This window comes from Bactrocera neohumeralis, chromosome 2 (genome assembly GCF_024586455.1).
Source record: "Bactrocera neohumeralis isolate Rockhampton chromosome 2, APGP_CSIRO_Bneo_wtdbg2-racon-allhic-juicebox.fasta_v2, whole genome shotgun sequence".
In the NCBI taxonomy this organism is placed as follows: Eukaryota; Metazoa; Arthropoda; class Insecta; order Diptera; family Tephritidae; genus Bactrocera; species Bactrocera neohumeralis.
In genome coordinates, this window is record NC_065919.1 from 55,320,702 (window position 1) to 55,340,169 (window position 19,468).

At 32.8% G+C, this 19,468-nt stretch overlaps 1 protein-coding gene across 1 annotated transcript in view; it reads left to right on the top strand.

The window, feature by feature from the left end:
• The first annotated feature begins 471 nt into the window (after positions 1–471).
• The window catches only part of LOC126751672 (hemicentin-2), a 268,902-nt gene continuing 249,905 nt past the window's right edge, over positions 472–19,468 (top strand). Inside the window, exon 1 of the mRNA XM_050462126.1 lies at positions 472–1,707. The gene's annotated coding sequence lies outside the window, so the exon portion shown is untranslated. The remainder of the gene's footprint in view (positions 1,708–19,468) is intronic.

A 19,468-nucleotide genomic window follows, 5' to 3' on the forward strand; every position in this document is an offset into this window, starting at 1 on the left:
GTACTTCAAGTCACCCACACATTTGAACAACTCAAGCAACTCTTAACTGCCCGAACCGTTATTCTCTTACTTGAAACACTTCTCTAAAAATACTGAACGAATTCGCCGCATTCGGAGAGCAACAATTCGTAACATTGTCTATTGAGCGCGTTCTACTTAGCAAATTACTGGTTCACTACTGGTGCGAACGACCCCTTTCACAATATGAAAGCGCTCAGACAACTGGCTTCACAGCAAAGAGCGCCAGCACAGTGCATTTCGGCGAATTCACGAGTACAACAACGAACCTCAGCGATAGCCCGGTAAACGAACCGCCTTATAATAATAACGACATGGGCAACGTTGGTAACGAGGCATATACCGCTATGCTAAAGAAGCGAGTGCATACACGAAGTGTGTATACGGCGGATTTGACGAAGTCTGCTCGTCTAGTTGGAATTTCAGTTGGTTTGAAGGAGTAAAAGCAAAAACGTTTAGTTTGAAGTGAACTATTCGGCAATGTTGACATGTTGAGCGCGTTAACGCTGTAACGGTATATAGACAGATTTTGATTTGAAGCAGCAGCAGCAAGTTGTTGTAGGAGAGTTTGTTGTGAAAAATATTGATATATAACAAAGAAAATTTTAATTGATAATTTTTATAAATAACCGAAGTGCTCAACCGAAGTGAAACTTATTTTAATAAAAATATAAAAAATAAATAAAACGAACAGTTTGTGCTAAAAGTATTGTTGTGCGATCATAAACACGTGTTGGATAATTGTAGTGCTCTATTTTGAGCACATATAGAATAATTGATGCATGCTTTTGGGCGCATAGACGTGTGAGTGTTAACAAATAAAACTTCCTGATATTTTTGTGGCAAGCATTTTTGTTGCAATCAAAGAGCGGGTTTGTAGCAAACAATTCACGCAGTAATCAAACTTGCATTTGATTTTCGAAATTACGCGCCTATTTATAACTAGCATACATTCAGGCGCGGGAGTGTTTAGCTTCATTAACAAGCATACCTAACGTTTAACGGCTTTTATTTGACAATTAATATAACTACTTCTCGCTTAGTGAAGCTTTTGGCTTATTTCCATCATTTGTACTTACTCACTCATTTCATTTGTCTGTATGTAAACGCGAAAACGCCCTCGAGCTTAAACGTCGCAGCTCAAGCGGGATTAAGCAGAGTGTAGCAGAAGATCAGTAAGACAGCAGTTGAAATAATTGCAAAGCGTATACAAGCAAACAATCAATAAATTTGTTGCAACAGATGCCTAATAACTGCCACCAATGGCATGTGCGTGTGGCAAACTCAAATTGAAAATCGAATCTCATTTGTGAAAGTGTGTCTATAATAACAAAGTGGATTGCACTTTAAGTGAATAATTGATGAGTCAGGAATCAAATCAGGCTAATTTACATTTGCAAAAAGGAAGGCACACTTCATCTCACAGCCAGCAACATAGCATTGTGTACTTTCTTTCCCGTCTAGTACACCCGGGAGTGTCGTGCACCTCGCTCATTTATAAGAAACCTCACTCTGCACTCTAAAACCGTAACATTGTGTGTGCGCTACAAATAAACAGGCTAGCACCTCCGCTGTATTGTGCTTTTGCGCCCAAAAGTATATGCCACGGTGTGTAGTAAAATTTGGGGCAAGAAGCTGGAAGTGAAACAACAGTGAAAAGTTTCTGCATTTTTGGCCGCTGCTATAAAAGTAAGTAAATAAGAAGTTGTGTAAGGACAACAAGCCATAATGGCTGGATAATATAAAATATAGCATACCTTTAGGAGTGCAAAGAAAAACTCATTTATTTCTTTCAATAAATATGCTTTAATTAAGTGTAGCAAGTAGTTGTCGGGAAAAGTTTGTCGTTTATTTGGAAATGTTCGCTTTGGTTTGGGATGGCCTACTTTTGTTCTAAGACAACATTAAATTTGAAGGGTGTTGGTCCAACTAAAGATTTGTTTGTACTTTTTAAGACATTCTAAATAAATTTTTTATCTAAATGCAGTTGGCCAAACTAGGTATTTTTTTTTTTTTGCGTTTTAAGAAATTTTGTATTATTGAAAACTCATATTCTGAAATTTTTTTAAATCTTGTCGCTTTTAATTTAAGTTCTCGGGAGATTCTAAATCCATCTTGCCGATATTGAATATTTATATCGTCACCTAAGAAAGATGTGACACAACGTATCATAAAAAAAACGAAATTGACTTTTTTATTGCTTATAAGAATTTTTAGTTACATTTTTCATTTCTAGGCATTTATGAAATCTTCGAAATTATAAATCACATATCATATATAAACCTTTTAAAGCGAGCTTCAGAGTTAAGAGATAGCATTGACTTGGAATGCAGAGTACTGTCCACAAAATCCAGATTCTTAAGCTCACAAGAATGATCTCTATTTTTATAAAACAACAACAACAAATTTGTAAGCTGAGTGTTTCTAAAACGTTTTTCTATATTTTTAAGAGTATTGAAAATATATTATTTAAACAGTGATGGTTAACCGCAAAAAAAGAATTACGTCTTCAGCTGAAAACGGCGTTTCTAATGCTTCTATTTCTTAACTTCTCTATTCATGCGTCTTTCTCCCCAAAAAAAAATCTCTTCTCGGCCACCAACTTCAGCGAAAATCGACATTATCAAATCTTCACATTCGGCACGCCTGCCTTCGCCCACAGTTCGCTGCCTTTCTAGCAGCTGACCCATACTTGGCTGGCTCCATCCACAATTCGGAAGCCAGCAGTTTAACTGTCTTTAATATTATATGCCTCGCCGCTAGTCCCCATCTTTGTTTATGCCATTTCAATTTATTTTAGTGACGCCCAATGCTTGTTTTCACTTAAATTTTTCTTCGCTTTCGTTTCGTTTTTTTGTTTTTTTGTTTGCTTTTTGTCGTGCTTTTCGTGGGCATTCCATTTTGTGCTGGTTTAATGTTGTCAACCATTTCGCCAGAAATTGACAGCTTAAATTCCATTAGGATGCTTTTCTTTGCTTGCCATTCGCTCACTCATTCACTTATCCCTCGCAGAATGCGGGCTTTCGTAGGATGTGTGCGCCCAAATGTATGCTATGAGAAAAGTGGCGTGAATGTGTGTGTGTGTGGCTGGGACAACGCCACTTGAAGTAAGGTATAGCGCGTCACTGCCGCTGCCAACCAAAGGCTAATGGCGGTTGTATCACTAACAACAACAACAATAAGATTAACAAAAACAAAAACAACAGCAGCGACAGTATTGGCAGCACTTTTCCCACTTGATTGATAATCAATTGATGGGATTTCGGTCAACTTCGCTGCGAGTGTATGTGTTAAGCTTGTTGTTGTTTTGTTTTTGCGGTCAGATTAGTGGCATATGATGCCATTTACGCTGACTATCCAAGCATCAATGACGATTGTCGAAATCGCTGGCTCTTCACTTGGCCTTGTTAATGGTTGTTTTTGTTGTCTTAAATTTTTTCTTGCTTTTTTTGTTAACGTGTTTGTTGTTTTTGCTATTTGTATATATATATTTTTCATATTTATCTAGCGTTTTACAAGCTTGTTGTCGCTCACATTGCTGAAGCATGCCGTCATGTTGATGCCACAAGTGCCGCTGCCACATTAAAATGGTTAAGTAAATTTCGTAACGGTTTTTATTTTTGGATTGAGTGTTTTCCTATTTTTTATTTCCATTTTTTTCCTTCAATTTACTTTTTTTATTTATTTCTGCTTCTTCTTCAACAGCACATTGAACCTTCGATATGCCTTCTTTGCTTTGTTTTGGTGCGACTTTGTTTCCGCTTCGCCATTGTTGCTGGTGCAACACTAATGTTATTATTTGTTGTAATTGGATTAAATTAAGATTGATTGATACTTTCGTCGTGTGTGCTGAATGTATCACACCGTGCAGAAAGGAAAGTGAAATGTACGCCAGCCCATCAGCGGCATTAGCACTGTAGTTTACAAATGAGCATGTGTGACCACACACAACACATTCAAATAAAGTCACACATACACAGATACTTGTATGTGTGCTTATTTTAAGCAACAAATGTATTGAGCTAACTAAATTGAATTGTATTGATATAACGAGAGCACGTGTGGGCCGATAGTATCTGTTCCGTAATTGAATTCATTGGTGGCAACGTACTTGAACACATATACACACATGTATATCGATAACTGATGCGTTCTTATAGTTAAACAAGTACATATTGGTTGTCATTAATATTGTTTAGAGACATTCCACTCGAGCTTACCGCATAACCACGTAATTACAGTTAAGCAGGTTAGGCATAGTTATTTAAAACACTTGTGTGTATATATGTATGTATATGTGTACATATATAATTATTTTATGTGTGGTTATGTGTTTATTCATCTATAAATATGCGCTTATTTATTATGTATAACACAATAAACATTTATATTGCTATTGTTTTTGCCCGACACTCATGCTCATCGCTCAACCGCGTCGAGTGTGCTTTAGAAAGCGTTGCATTGCTGAGTAATTCAATTCAATTCAAGGTCAAAATTATTTGTTTTTCCTACAACATAAAATACTAATCAAATATTTATTGTGTGATAATTTGGTGGCACATGCATTGAAAGGCAGCTAATAAACAAACTCGCAAGAGGAAAGCGTTAACTGCCACACTATAGTTATCCATCATACAAGGAGACTTGTTTCATAGGTTCTTCAGGGTATAAATGTCATTGTTTTTGATAAATTAAAAGAGCACATCATCTGTTAATCGATTGCTACTGTTTACATTTTTATTCTTTCTTCTTTAGTAATTGAAATTTAACTGATCAAATTTGAACCGGATTATTAAAAAAAAATTGTTAAAAAAAAACATTTAAAAATTACAGTGTTCAGCATTTTTTGCAAGCAAATTTTTCATTTTATAAAAGTGAAACCATTGCATGATTAAAGACGCTTTCAACTTGACTTGACAGAAATTTGACGAAAAAAAAATTATAATTTTAAAAGTGCAGCTATTTGTGTTGATCGAGTTCCAACTGTAGCTTCTTGCGGTGCCATCACTAATCCTTGGCGATTCAGACAATTGTTCAATCGAAAAAATATAGTTTCATAATGGAAAATCTCGTACCTGATCAAAGCTTGTTTTAAATTAACCAAATGGCAACCTCAGGAAAATTTTTTCCAGAATTTTGGGGAGAAAACCAATAGTTAAGTGCTTATAAGAAGTGTATATAAAAAAAATTCTTCTATCAGGCATATAAATTTCAGTGAAATCCACCATCGAGCTGCAGTGATCACCGCTTCAAAAAACACAGTTTTAAACCAAATACTTGTCAAGCTTGACACGTACGTTCCAGAGCGCCGGTGAACGTTTTGTCGGATTTATTTTTAAGTTATTATATTGAAAAAAATAAATATTTGTATAATTTTTTTCGAAGATATTATACTTTAAGCAGATAAAAAAATATATATTTTTTTTAAAAAAGGAATTAAAAAAACAAAATTTGAAATAAAAAAAAAAAATTTAATATCTCTTGTTACAATACAAGCATATCAAGGCTTAATCCAAATAACCATTCACTTATTATAAGCCTCGGGTGGGATGGAATTCAATGCTTTCAGTGCCTTCAGTGATTTCTTTTTATTGTTTCGGCTCATTTATGGAGCGCCATTCGTTAAATTGTTGGACAGTCTCCAAAATGTATTTTATTTTTATATTTTATTAACAGAGATGCTGATATTCGCTAGTAACTCTCTGATGCCAACATGACGTTTTTCAAGTATTGCTTCATTAACTTTTTCGATGTTATCGGTACCAAAAAAGGTGATGCATTAGGCAAGATTTCACGAACTTTACTAAATGCTTTTTGACATTCAAACGGTTGCTAACTCAGAAAACGCCTCGATATTTTAAGACATGAGCCCTTTGGCAACCATTTTTCTATTTTTAGCAGCTGGATCAAACCACGTCAAGTGATCCACGAAAATTTCGAAAAATCTCCGATTTTGAAAATTAGCAGTTCATTAGGAAGGGGACCAGACGCATACGTAGTGATATAAATATTTCGTCAAAATTATTTTTTTTTGTTAAAGTTATTGAAGGTTGAAATTTGGAGCATGATAAAATTGTAAAATTTTTTACTCATAAACCACTGGAGATAAATCGATGAAATTTTGTGAAGTCAAAGAAAAATGGTAGTGCTATATTATAGATATTTTTTCACGATCCATTTATTTAAATAATAATATTTTACATAATTTTTTGCTAAACAATTGTAATTTTTAAAATGTTCTTCATGCTAAAAAAAATCGAAAAGTATGTCATGCAACGCAAAAAATATTCACTTTTAATAATCTGCAAAAAAATGTTTGTTCATTCATACCATTCCAAAGATATTGAATTTTTTGCCTCCCTGCCGCTCTTAAAACGTATGGCACATCCATCGTTGCGCCGTGCGCTCATTAGCTCCCGACATCTGTGCCGCAAGAAAAGCATTAGCGCATTCGCATTCGACATGCTATCACATACCTCTCATACAACCGGGTATTCTGACTTTTTAAACTTCGTGTTAAAAATCGCTGGCCCAACACCGGCTGTATAGATCCATAGTCTATTGTGCAAAGTTGTTCAGAATGATACGTAGAACATTTTCTGCACACGCGATTTTTTGGCTCCCTGTAAATTGATCCACTCTAATGCATATCATCATGTTTTCTTCGTATTTCAATGGTGTATAATATACTTCTCTTAGGCTTGACGGTTGCTCTTAGCGACCAAAGTCAAATCTTCGAAAAAATATACTATTTTTCCAAAAATACTGCGTAACTTTTTCAAAATATTGTACCGATTTTATTATACAGTGTTATTGCTATATCGTTTTTTTCACCTCCGTTCGTTTTTTACGTAAAGCTTGCAAATATCACTTGGCGGCAACATTGACACTTCGTCAACAGTCTTGCAAAACTTGAAAGCAGTTTATATATTAATATAAAAGGTAGTTCAAAGGCCTACTTCTACAGGATTAATTAATATTTCATTTATTTAAACTTTGCTGAAAATAATTATTAACGTTAGGTATTTATTCCAAAAGAAATACCTGCGCAAGACAAACACCAGCTTATAACTGAAAGCTACTAAGCATTAATACTACTTTCTCATAACAATTTCCCAGGCATAATATTTGTTGCAAGAAAAGCCTTTCTAATATTTCGTCGGCACTTGTAAGCGTCCTTACTTAGCGCAAATATTCAAACTTGAAACAAAAGACACTCAAATAGAGCCGTTTAGTGCAAACAATTGCACGCCACAGCAAGTATATGTAAGCATGTCTGAGCTACAGAAATCATTAGAAAAGTCATTTGTCCATCTCCCGAAAGGGTACGTTAATGACAGCCCGTTGCTAGTGCTTGTAGGCATAAGTACATGAAAATCTACATAAAAATTACACAGCAGAGTGCGAGTGTATGAGTGAAAGTGTGTTTGTAAATACTCAACCTGCCGGCTGGACTTGGACGGCGTGTTGAAAGTCACGGCGCTGGAAGAATGACTCATTTGAATTTGTAATTAGTTTTCTGTTGGCGAGCGAATATTTTTGAATTTTAAAGACCATGCTCCATTTTGCCGTTTGTGTTTACCAAACTGTAATGTTTTGTACGCTTACTTATGCAAGTTGTTGTGCGAATGTTGTTGCCTTATTCGAAATACTGCAATTTCTTCAAGGTTAGCGACTTTATTTCGAGCTTTGCCATGGCATTGCTGAGGCGGTTTTAATGTCTCATATTATTTTGTACGTATTTAAAACGTACCGTTATTTACATGTAGTCATCATGACATATAACTGTATTTTGGTAACGTTAAACCACGTCTACTCGCTGGCACACATATCCAAGTCTTCGCTCATGCAGAACACTTGAACTCACAAGCACCGACTGTGGCGCAGGCAAGCAACCGAAATACTCGTACCACAAACAACAGCAAAAACAGTAGCGAAACCAGCGTCGAAGTAGACAACATATTTGGGCGAGACCGACATCTTTCCATTTATTTATTTCAAGCCACTCCTCCCTGAAAGGAGTTTCGCCAAGTCAACGCAGTGTTGTTGGCGCTTTCGGTCGTGTTGGTCTCGTTGCGGTTGTGTTCCTTGTTGTAGGTTTCAAGTTTTTAATTAAATTCTATATCGACTCGTTTATTTATTAATATATGCTGACTTTTCGCTGGCGTTGTTGATTTAGTGGGTGTTGGTGCTGTTGTTATTGTAGACAGTATTATTGCTTGGAAGTCGTTAAAGTTAATTTCAATAGTTGAAAGCGCAAAAGGAGGAGTGGAAAAGTTACTATTTGAGACACTTATTGCTTGCTCCTATCTGGCTGATTTCTCGTCAGTCTCATAAAGCTTTTAGCGCTATCAATTTTATTGAAAAATTCATTAAAATTAACAGTATAGTTGCCAGTTAAGTTCAAAAGTGTTTTTTGGCATCTGAACAGAGTTTTTGAAAATCAAGTTTCGCTAAACTATAGCTGTCCAATAGATGTGTTCGTTTCGCCATTTCACTGCTCACAGCACTTGAAATTCTAACAAAATTACATGTGAAAGTAATAACAGTATCATCGAGTTGAATTTATACAAAAAAGTAAGCGGTTATTTCATTAAAGTGCTATAATCGCTATATTGATACCTGGTTTTGTTCTAGATCTAATGTTTTTTTCGATTCACTACTCGTCAACATTTGTCGAATCAAATACAGCTAATATTTTTTTCGAAACCCATGTAGAAGTGGAAGCTCATTATAATTCATCTCCGTGAAATGGCATGGAAAAATATTTTTTCAAACCTTTAATCTCTTGAATCCTTCCGTCAGCATTTCTCAAACTAAGGGTCGAATATGGAGAACAAGTGTTCTTTCGTAGCTAGTATTTTTATCGTAGCTAAATGTCTTCCATTTCCAGGTTACAAGCTCTTCATAATTGGAGGCGCAAGTTTACTTCTTATTTTACCTTAAGAACATTGTAATTTTCGTTCTCAAACTATTTATAGTAAAAATTTCGTTTAATTTGCAGTTAAAACTAGAAATAAACATATCAACTTCAACACGCAATTTAATCGTGTTTTTAATTTATTATTTTTACCGGAGTTTATCTCGACCTTTCCGAAATATTTTTCAGAGAGCCGCTGTGGTAATGTTCCGTATCTCCTTGAGCAACGTAACATATCCATCTTCTTCATCTACACTCGTGGCCACGCAAACATTACCACTATACTTTCTTAATTTTTTTTCGGACTTTTTCGTTCCTTCGGAATTTTTTTCAATTTTGTTTTATTTTATGTTTTTAGTAAGCATATGTAAAGTAAATTATATTATCTAATTATAAATATAGTTTTTAATTTATTACGGCCGATTTTATTGTTTTTAAAGTGTTGCACCAACTAAATTTCATGTTTCAATTAAAAAAAAATAAAATAAAATATTAATTTCAATTGTACTCGTATTGTAAATGAAATTAAATTAAAAAAATAAAAAATATTATTTTTTCACCACATGTCAGTCTCTTACATTTCGAGCTAGTTTTGTAAAGTTCACTATCTTTCAATCGATTTATCTATAGCTGAATGTGCTTTGTTTTTAATTTTTAATATTTTTGATTAATAACATGTCATTAATTTATTTCTAAGTAAAAAATTTCTATACCGCAAAAAGTACCGCTATAAAGTGTAGTCAAATACGCACAATACTTAAAAATTTTGAGTGGTAACTTTTGCGTGGCCACGAGTGTACCATTTATATAATTGTTTTGTAATGTAATATAATAATAGAGTTTTATACGAAATATAGAGTTTCAGGAGATGACCCATATAAATACTAATATTTATATTTAAAAAAATAAACGCTGATTTCAATTTAATTATAATAATTAGAATATCCAAATTGATTTGATTGATTTTAATACTTTTAGTTATTAAAGACAAAGGGGTTACACTTAAGTAGTGTAGTGCTGTTTGGTCGAAGAGACCGAAACCCATTTCATTCATTTGACTTCGAGTTCTTCTCTTTCGCTTCCTCCTTCTTAACGGCAACAGTGCCTGCACCAGTGGTTTGCTGGATTCATTGATGATCAACTTGACTTGAAGAACAGCTAACTTGAGTTCATTTCGGTGACGGCAGAAAAAGTTAAATGATTTTAGAGATAGCATTGGCAGCACTGTGCTGTGCCGAAGAAATAAAAAAAATGTACTGCATATTTGCGCATCATTTTTTTCTAAATTTATGACGATTTTCACACGACATTTTTAAACATACAGCACTTTAACATGCAAATATTAATTATACTTCGGGATTAATGTAGATTGACATATAGATGTAACACCCAAGGCAAACGTGAGAGTCTCTATAAAGTGTATACTACTGTGGTGTAAAAATAGAAATACTTTTTATTTTAAATTTCGCGTGAAAAGCCATTCGTCGATATTTTTTTGTAAATGTTGGTATGATTGTTAGTGACATTTGCCAAATGTCACATCAAATAAATAATTTCATTATTTAGCAAAGAAGTTCCATTAAATTTCGTGTGCGGAATCAAATTTCTGGTGCCGAAACAAATTATTCAAAGAGGGTCGAGAACGCGTTGACGATGAACCGCGTCCAGGACTGCCATCAACATCCACAGATAATCAACACGTCATTAAAATAAACGAATTGGGAATTGAGAATCGACAACCAACAGCCAGAGAACTTACTGACATTGTTGGAATGTAGGAAGGATCTGTGAAAACCATTTTGAAAGATCATTTGGAAGTGAAAGCACGATTGTTTTCAAAATCACTAATTTTTTTCGAAAAATGGGATCGCATAAACGTCAGTAAACAATGCTTTCCGACTATCAGGATATCATGACTCGTATTAGTACTGACGATGAGTTTTGGATCTATGCTTACGACCTGAAAACCGATGATCAATCGGTCTAATATCGTAAAAAGAGTAATATCAAGTTCTTGTAAGGAAACTTTTGCATTTGTGTACATGTTGTTAGCGACATGTTTTTTTTGAAACGTTAAAAAATTAAAATTTAACTCACTGTAAGCTTTGACTAAACTCGAATTAAATTAATTTTTACGATATCACACTGTTATCTACAAACGTGATATGCTTATGTAATTAAAGTTCGAATTAAAATCAAAAACAAAAATTTTTGCGCAATTTTCATTAACACCACGCAATGGAAAATAAATCAAGCATTCAATGCATCTCTTGCACGTACCGTTATTGTGGTTTCAATTGCAGTTAAATCTATTTGTTTTGCTTCTTTCCTTCCGCAACAGCAGTTAATTACATTGCGAGTCATTTACTGTGCAGCAGCCATAAAATAATGCGATAGTAATGCAACAAAAACCATAAAAACCCATAAAGCAAAAAAACAAAAAAATTTAAACAGCAAAACTAACATTAAAACAAAGGAAAAAGAAACAACAAACATTAACAAAAATAAAAAAGTATCGAATAGAAAATAACAAATATTTTATGTAATTATTTGATTATTTGTAAGAATGCGCGTGTCATATAAATAAAGCGATAAACTGTTAGGGCGCAAAAAACTCAAATAAATGCAGGGTTGCATTTGCAATTAAAAAATTAAGTAATTAGCACACTAATTGCAGTAATGGCAATTTGAATGCCGAGGTAACGAAATATGATAAATATTTAAAATCTCGTTTCAAGTGACGCCGAATTTGAAATTAGTTTGCACAAATAATTTGCGCATGAGGTAATACGATTACAGTTTTATGCTTACATAAATATATATATAAAATTAAAAATGCAGGCAATTGTTTACATAAAATATATATAATTTTTAAAACAAAAAATATTAATAATAAAATGAAAAAGTAAAAATAAAAAATAATTGCTTAAAATAAAAAACCGAAAGGTCAATAAAACACTTCTAATTAGTTTTCCGAGCGCAAAACATATTTATTTTTTTTTAATTACACATAAGTTATTTTGTCACATTTTCGTTTCCGCATTTGTTTGCAAGTATTTTGTTGCGTTGAAAAGTGTGCGACCACAAAAACTGTAATTAAGTTGAAACTTATTGAATTTAAGCATAATTAATAAATTACATCTAACGCTAGGTGTCATATTTATTTCATTGGCAACCGCAAAAATTCACCCGGCATTGATCAATTTTATTTAATTCATTGATTTAATTTGTTTTTCGCCCAAATGTATGCTATTTATTGTAACGGTAATTGCATATAAACCAATTCATCAGCATAATAAAATCACTTCCGCTGTGCATTAAGCGAAAAATAATGCTGCGCTTTGCAGTTTTTTCGCCATTATATTTATTTAAATATTTAATTATATAATAGTGTGTATTGTGCTAAAATAAATTATGTACATGTGTGTCAAATGAGTAAATATTTTATTAATTTATAAACATATTGTTGCTTTCGCTAAGCGTGGCCTATCACATGTAGGAGATATTTATTTATTTTTTTGCAAAATAAATGCAGTAATACATATGACAAAAAGGTTGCCAACAAGACCATTAAATATATTCCGGGAAATGCGTATTTTACATTAGAGAGCTTTCATAAATTCTAGGCCAATGTTATTAAATAATAACGTGCCACGCTTCAGTTCGTTTTGAGATACAACAAATCGTAATCAAATATTTTTTACCAACTCAATTTTTTTTAATTTCTCAGCGAAAATGCAATTAAATTATTTCAAAATATTAATACATATATTGTACATTCTATCAAGAGCAATAAAAATAAGAAAAAATTATTAAAATCTATAAATAAATTTTGAATGAAAATTCGTGTCGAAATTGACACGAGAAAAAACGAAAACGAAAGCTAAAATTTTTTTTAGAAAAATTTTCAACGAAAGCTCTAATAACCCAATCTCTGGGAGCTTTGAACAAGTTCATTTATACATGGTGTACCATGTAGTAAGTGGTATGTAGGCTCTTTCTCTGTTAGATATATCTTTAATTTCATATTTTGCTAGGATGTACCTTAGAAAAAATAACATACTCAAAGTCTAAATAAATATTTGAAATATTTTCAAGTCAGAAGCTTGCAAGCGAAATCTACTCTAACAAATTGACTTGAATTTTTAGACCATGTATCATTAGATTTTGGGGTACATAAGCATTCGGGCTTTATACACGCTGACTTTAGCAAATCTTTCGATAAAGTAAATGTCTCAACTTTCGTACATAAACTTGATATTCTGGTCTTTCAGTCAAGATTTCTTCAATGGGTATCTTTATAATAGAACACATAGAGCGATAGTATACTCTTTCAGAATCAAAATGCTATCAGAATCAGTTAATGTCTCTTCAAGTGTTCCGCCGACGACGTAAAGCTTATTAAACCATACATACCTCAACTGGAGAAATGTGTTTTTTGCAAATATACTTAAGCAATTGGGTTGCTTGGTGTGGCTGAAATTATTACTCGTTATGTAATAAAAGACCATACACTGGCGCTTATAACTTTGTTGATTTGGTAGTTACCTTAAGCTTAATTTTAGCCTCCATGTTATCAATGGTCTTGAACGGAAAAAACTCCTAAATGAAATGGTTTGCCAGTCTTTCTTCTCCTGTCTGAAGTTAAATTCAATATCTCGGTTCACTTTTCGAAGCAGTTTACACCTTTACTGTTGAAATCTTGAAGATAAAAATGTGTACTAAACAACCATTCCTTCGCATATGAATTATCTGGCTCACTTTTCGAAAGTAAGAATACTATATTCCTTTCTCTCAATTATTAAAATCGTAATAATTGATTGTAGGTATTTTAAATCTTTATTGCTGATTTTTTTTTTGTAGCTGAGCAAGTTTTAATAGATCTCGATGCTTAAAAAATTCTCTTGGCTTTCATGACAGCTTATTCCGCACGTATGCGGATGCGCTTCTAGCGTCGGTTAGGCGGAAGTGAGGGTAATCGTTGAGTTATTATTATTATTAAGTTTTTATTTCGATCAGTTCAACTTTAATCTCGTTTTTTTTTTAACTAAAATTTTTCGAACTACCTTGAGACATATTCATTGTCAATGTTTTCTGGGTGTTCTGTATAGTCCTTCCTATAATAACCTAACTATTTTTTGCACTGATAAGATTCGAATTTTGGCTGACCAAAAATGACCAAAGTATTAAGTAAAAGTCAACTTTTTTTTAAACATTATTTGAAGGACAACATCACCTGCTTTGTACTTTTTTGATTTAAGTTTCATCCCTGAAGAAGGCCGGAATAGCTTTTTAAAAATATTATGTTGCCACAGGCACATGTTTTGTCTGATATCCGTATCTAATATGAAAAAATAAATAACCTATAATCTTGGTTATTCATCTATTTGAACCCTTTGGATTTCTGATTTTCCTTGAACAAGCATCTACATTTCGAAGTGACTAGGTTCCAACATAAATTTAACGAATGAAAGTGATACCTCCGGCATTAAAATCGAGTCTGTGGAAGTGTTATATAAACACTACTTTCACATCAGTGTAAATCATAAGTAATATCTGATCCAATACTTTTAGAATATTTTCCATTTTTTTGCCTCATGTGCTGGGACAGAATTTAGCTGGAAGATCCATTACTCTATCGAAAAATTTTTCAACTGTGTTCCAACATTTTTCAAACATTCTGTTTATATCATGCAGTTTTAACTCCTTTTCATAGAAATGATGAGCTGTAACGACACTAATCATTTGGTGGACATTGAAAAACATGTTGAACCTTTGGAATAAAATTTTTTCATCTTTGAACGTTTTATTGAAGATTTTTTTCTTTTGTTTCATACAAGCGAACAATTTTTCTTTTATAAAAATAATACTTTGATGGCCAGTGACCGCCTACTGCTAAAAGCGCCGCTTGTATCTGTTTAAACTATTTTTTTTTCAAGCGCATTGGTAGAGTATGACCAGTTTACTGACGCTGGGCTTTCATCTGGAAACCTTCTTGAATAAATCTTGATTAATCATTGATCTATCCATTTTCTTTGACACAATTTTCTATATTTTGCGACTTCTCTATCCGTCATCGACTGCAGACTTTTGGAAAAATCGAACAATAGTGTGCTAACATTCCCGAAAGATTAATTTTTTTGAGAAGCTCTTAAATATCACTTCCGCTCTTTAACCTATATAACCTATAAGGCAAACAACGCAATACGTTATTCTTTTGTTTTCCATTTTATATTTTAAAAAGTTTTAAGAATATGAGAAGTCTCTAAGCAATACTCCTCCTAATAATGTTTGAAATTAACCTCTATGTAGCAACTTAAAAACATGATTGCCACATAATACGAGCAACTGAAAGTAAAGTTTAAGCCCACATGAGCCACTAACTGAGGTTAAATATTTTAAAGAAAGAAGACATCTAGACAGAAAATCAAATCCTAATAAAAAACAAATTTCCCACGCCCAGCTGCGTGGTCGAGGTTTTACTATTTATTTAGAGAATGATAAACCAACACGTGTGTGTGTGTGTAGCAGCATAACAGCGCTCCATGGTCTCATCTACGCTTGAACCCTTTTTTCCATTTTTCTAACTTTCCATTTCAATTTGAAAAGTCAACAATTGTAAACCACAAAGCAAGGCAAGGAGAGATCTACACATACATGCATAGCATAAATATTACCATGTGTGTGTGAGTAAACTATCAAGTGCGAGCAAGTGCAAGCAACCATTACGGACCATATGAATATATGGAAAGAAAGTACGTACGAGAAAACTTGTAAAATTCTGTGCAACAACATCAAACGGACAGACAATCCTATCCAAACACACACCTAATCAAATTATAATATAAATGAAATATGAAAGCAAATCAAACCGCAACAACAAAGTTTATGAAATGTTTGGAAATCCATGAGATGAAACCCCAAGATACACTTAAAAATTCGGTTAATCAAATTTTGCGGAGAAAAAAAAAACAAGACAGAATGTTGTGGCTAAGAAAGTGAAAAATAACTGTACATTGAAAAAGTGTGAAATCCTTTGACATTTGCTCCTTTGATTGATATGCCTTCCATTTGGGAAGGCGATGCAGACACGAAATTATTTAAAGTGGATATTTGGTATATATTTATATATATTATATAAGTATACATATACATACAATTATATACAAAAGGTAGAAAATCAGAAGTTTGGAAATTCGGCATTGTAAGTTATCAGACAGATGTTGGGGAATATTAAAAGCAATGCAAAATGTACAGTTTTTGATCGGAAAATTTATGTTTTGAATTCCTTTAAGCATTTGAAGTTCGGAATATTTATGTATATGTATATAAATTGTAGTTGTTAAAGATCTGAGAGACTTTAAATATTAACTTATGACAATATGTTCTGAGAAATTTCCCACTTCTTTAGAAAATGTACTATTATAAATGTAATATGCCAAAATAAATACTAACGAATGGGTATGAAATTAAAGCAGTTTTGTAAGACGCCATACAAAGAGGTTGCTAGCTGTATAAAAATTATATTTAAAACAAACTTACATGATGAACGATTTAATAGTATATGAGAAGCTCAAGATGGTTTTTATTTAAAAATATATCTGAAGAGGTTGCCACCTGTTTAAAAATTTTACTTAAAAAAATATATTGGTATAAAACCTTCACACTTTAAGATGGCTTATATTTAGAAAAATCTATTATTTTTTTTAAATATCTATAAGGGTTGCCACCTGTAAAAAATAATGTTTTATAAAGACATAGACGATGAATGAGTATAGTTTGCATAGGTATAAAATTGAAAAAAAAATTACATGATTTAGAATTAAAAGTATATCTAAAAGGGCTGCCACCTTTTTAAAAATTGGTATGTTACATACATTAAAAAATTAGCATTTTGAGCAATTTAATAAAATATGGGTACGAAACTTCAAAATTTTGAGAAGATTTTCAATTAACATATGTATATGTAAGTAAAGAGTGTTGCCACCTGCCAGAAAATATATTTCAATAATTTTATGTGGTAACTGATTTACTCAAATTAATATATGTATGTAACGCGCTGACTAACTGATAATTTATTTTTTTGGAAAGTTGCCATATGTTTGAAAATTATGACATAATTAAACTCATAGCTCAAACGATTTACTTAAATATTACTCATAAAATAGTGTTATTCAAGATAATTTATAGAAAAATTGTCTATAACAAACTGGGTTGCCACCTGTTTTCAAATTTGCTAAAAAAATTTAATATTACAATATGACATCAAACTAAAAAGGTTCAAATGAATTTTTGTTGAAAAAAATTCTGAGAAGAGTTGCCAAATTTTGGAAAACTAGCATAATTGTACATGAAGTGTAACATTTCCGGTAAAAATTAAAAAAAAAGGAGAAATATTTGTGTCATCTTATAGACATAGAATATTAAAAAAGAAGGATCAGTAATGATAAAGGCTTTCAACTTTTGGGAAATGGACCGATTTTAATTGCTATCGAGTTTATAAACCGGGAAAGTTGCAGTCGCTTCACTGCTTGTTTGGATTACACAGTAGAGAAAAAAAGTTATTTTCTAGAAGAGAAGTGAAGCTGAACGTATTACTTCAATTGACAAAGGAGAGTAAAATTGAAACTCATTATAACTTAAGGTAAACTTAAACAATAAAAAATAAAAACAGATTGCTGATCTTAAACAAACATATACATATATATCAATTCTAAGAAACTTTGACATCAAAACGCTAACCAAAAATCTATTATATAAGGAAATAAGGAGCCCACATCCTCACTCATTCGCCGTGTGTCACACGTGCCCTCAATGAAAAAAGTTGTAACTTTCTTACTCCCACACGCCTTTCTATAGCCTAAGGGATAAGCATTCCTGCTTTTCACCTGCTCTTTAGACTCCTCCCACTTAGCCGCATTAAACCACATTGATTGTTAAGTCATAAATAAAAGCTTACCTTAAATGAGCAACCACAAAGGGAAAAAGTGAGTGGGAAGTAGGTAAAAAATAAGAATCAAGTAAGAAATGAATAAAAAATGGCAACATTAAAAATAACACACAAAGCGGAATTTGGCTAGCGTGTGGGAAATAAAAGAGTGAAAAATGTGAAAAAGTAGATAAAACGCAAGGCTGAAAGGCCTACCGGAAAACCTCAATCACGCAAAAACAATTTATTTCGGCACACAAGTCGGGCGCACGAGGAAAGATAGCAAGCGAAAAGGTTACATAATCAAAGCATAAAAGAAAAGAGTTGCACGCACACAGCGATACTAGCATACAAAGCGCGTATATGTATTGCTTGTGCTGAAAAATCAACTGCCCCTAAATGTAGGCAACATCTTTTGTATTTCTTTAGTTTCTTATTACAAAAAAGTGCTTTATATTGCTTTATTTGGCTATATCCGCCAGGTAAAAACGCCTGCTTAACATAAACATAGCAAGCGTTCATCATGCAAACAGACGCACATACAGATACGGCACGCCATATTTGAGTGTTTGTAAAAATGATTGAATGTCCTTTTTGTGGCAGCCAAGCGTGCTTGTTTTCGTGGTTAAGCTTTTCCTTATAACTTCTAATCGTGTTTGTGAGATTTGTTCTTCGAGCTAAGAAAATGTAAATGGTTTTGATGCAAATTTTCAAATGCTTTAAATCATTTTTTTATGTCGAGGCAAATCGTCGCTTTTGTGTTGTTGCAACTTTTATCAGCTTAAAAGGCTTCTATTCTATTACTGACTTAAAGCGATGTTAGTTAGTCTACTTTGGCTCGTCTGCAAGTCCTTTTGTGAGTTTTGATAAGTTAATGGCTTGTGTTGATTTGGCGTGTGATAAATTAAATAAATGATTTGGAAGGTAAATACGCGGTTGGTGAGAAAGGGATGAATGCGTGCGGAAATGAATCGTTGTATATTAGTAAAGAAAGGGAGCATACGGTATTTTTTCGCTTATCACCGCTCATTACAAGGTGGAAATTTTAAATTTGAGTAGGCATATTCTAATGATCGTAATCGATTAATAGGTTAGTTGTGACTTTTGTTGTATTTGAGTTTATATTTGATATGTTTGAAGACATTAACTTTTGCGTTTTCTTTTATAGAATATAAGTGATTAATTTGAAAGGAATTCACTTGGTAGTATCAAAAATAGTTTCTTGAAGTCAAATTAACTTTAAAATTGATATAATTTTCCGAATTTTATAAACTGGCTGAAGGGAAGAAGGTCTTGGGTTGGCTTTGGAATACGTCAGGACTCTTCCAATAATACTATAGGGTGCCTTTTCGATGTTTTTCATCAATTAGTTTTACTAGAAAAAATATGAAAAATAAAAAACGGAATCCATACCTATGTATCTTCGCTGCCTAATTGAGAGCGCTTGCGACCACGCTTTGAGTAAATTTTCCTACAATAAAATCTGCAAAATTTTTGAACTTATCTAAGGAAAGTTTGCTGAAATCATATCTCAGAGAACATCAAAGTTATATTTTAAAAATTAATTTTCTTTGTGTTGTTTCATGTAGCAGAAAGAGACA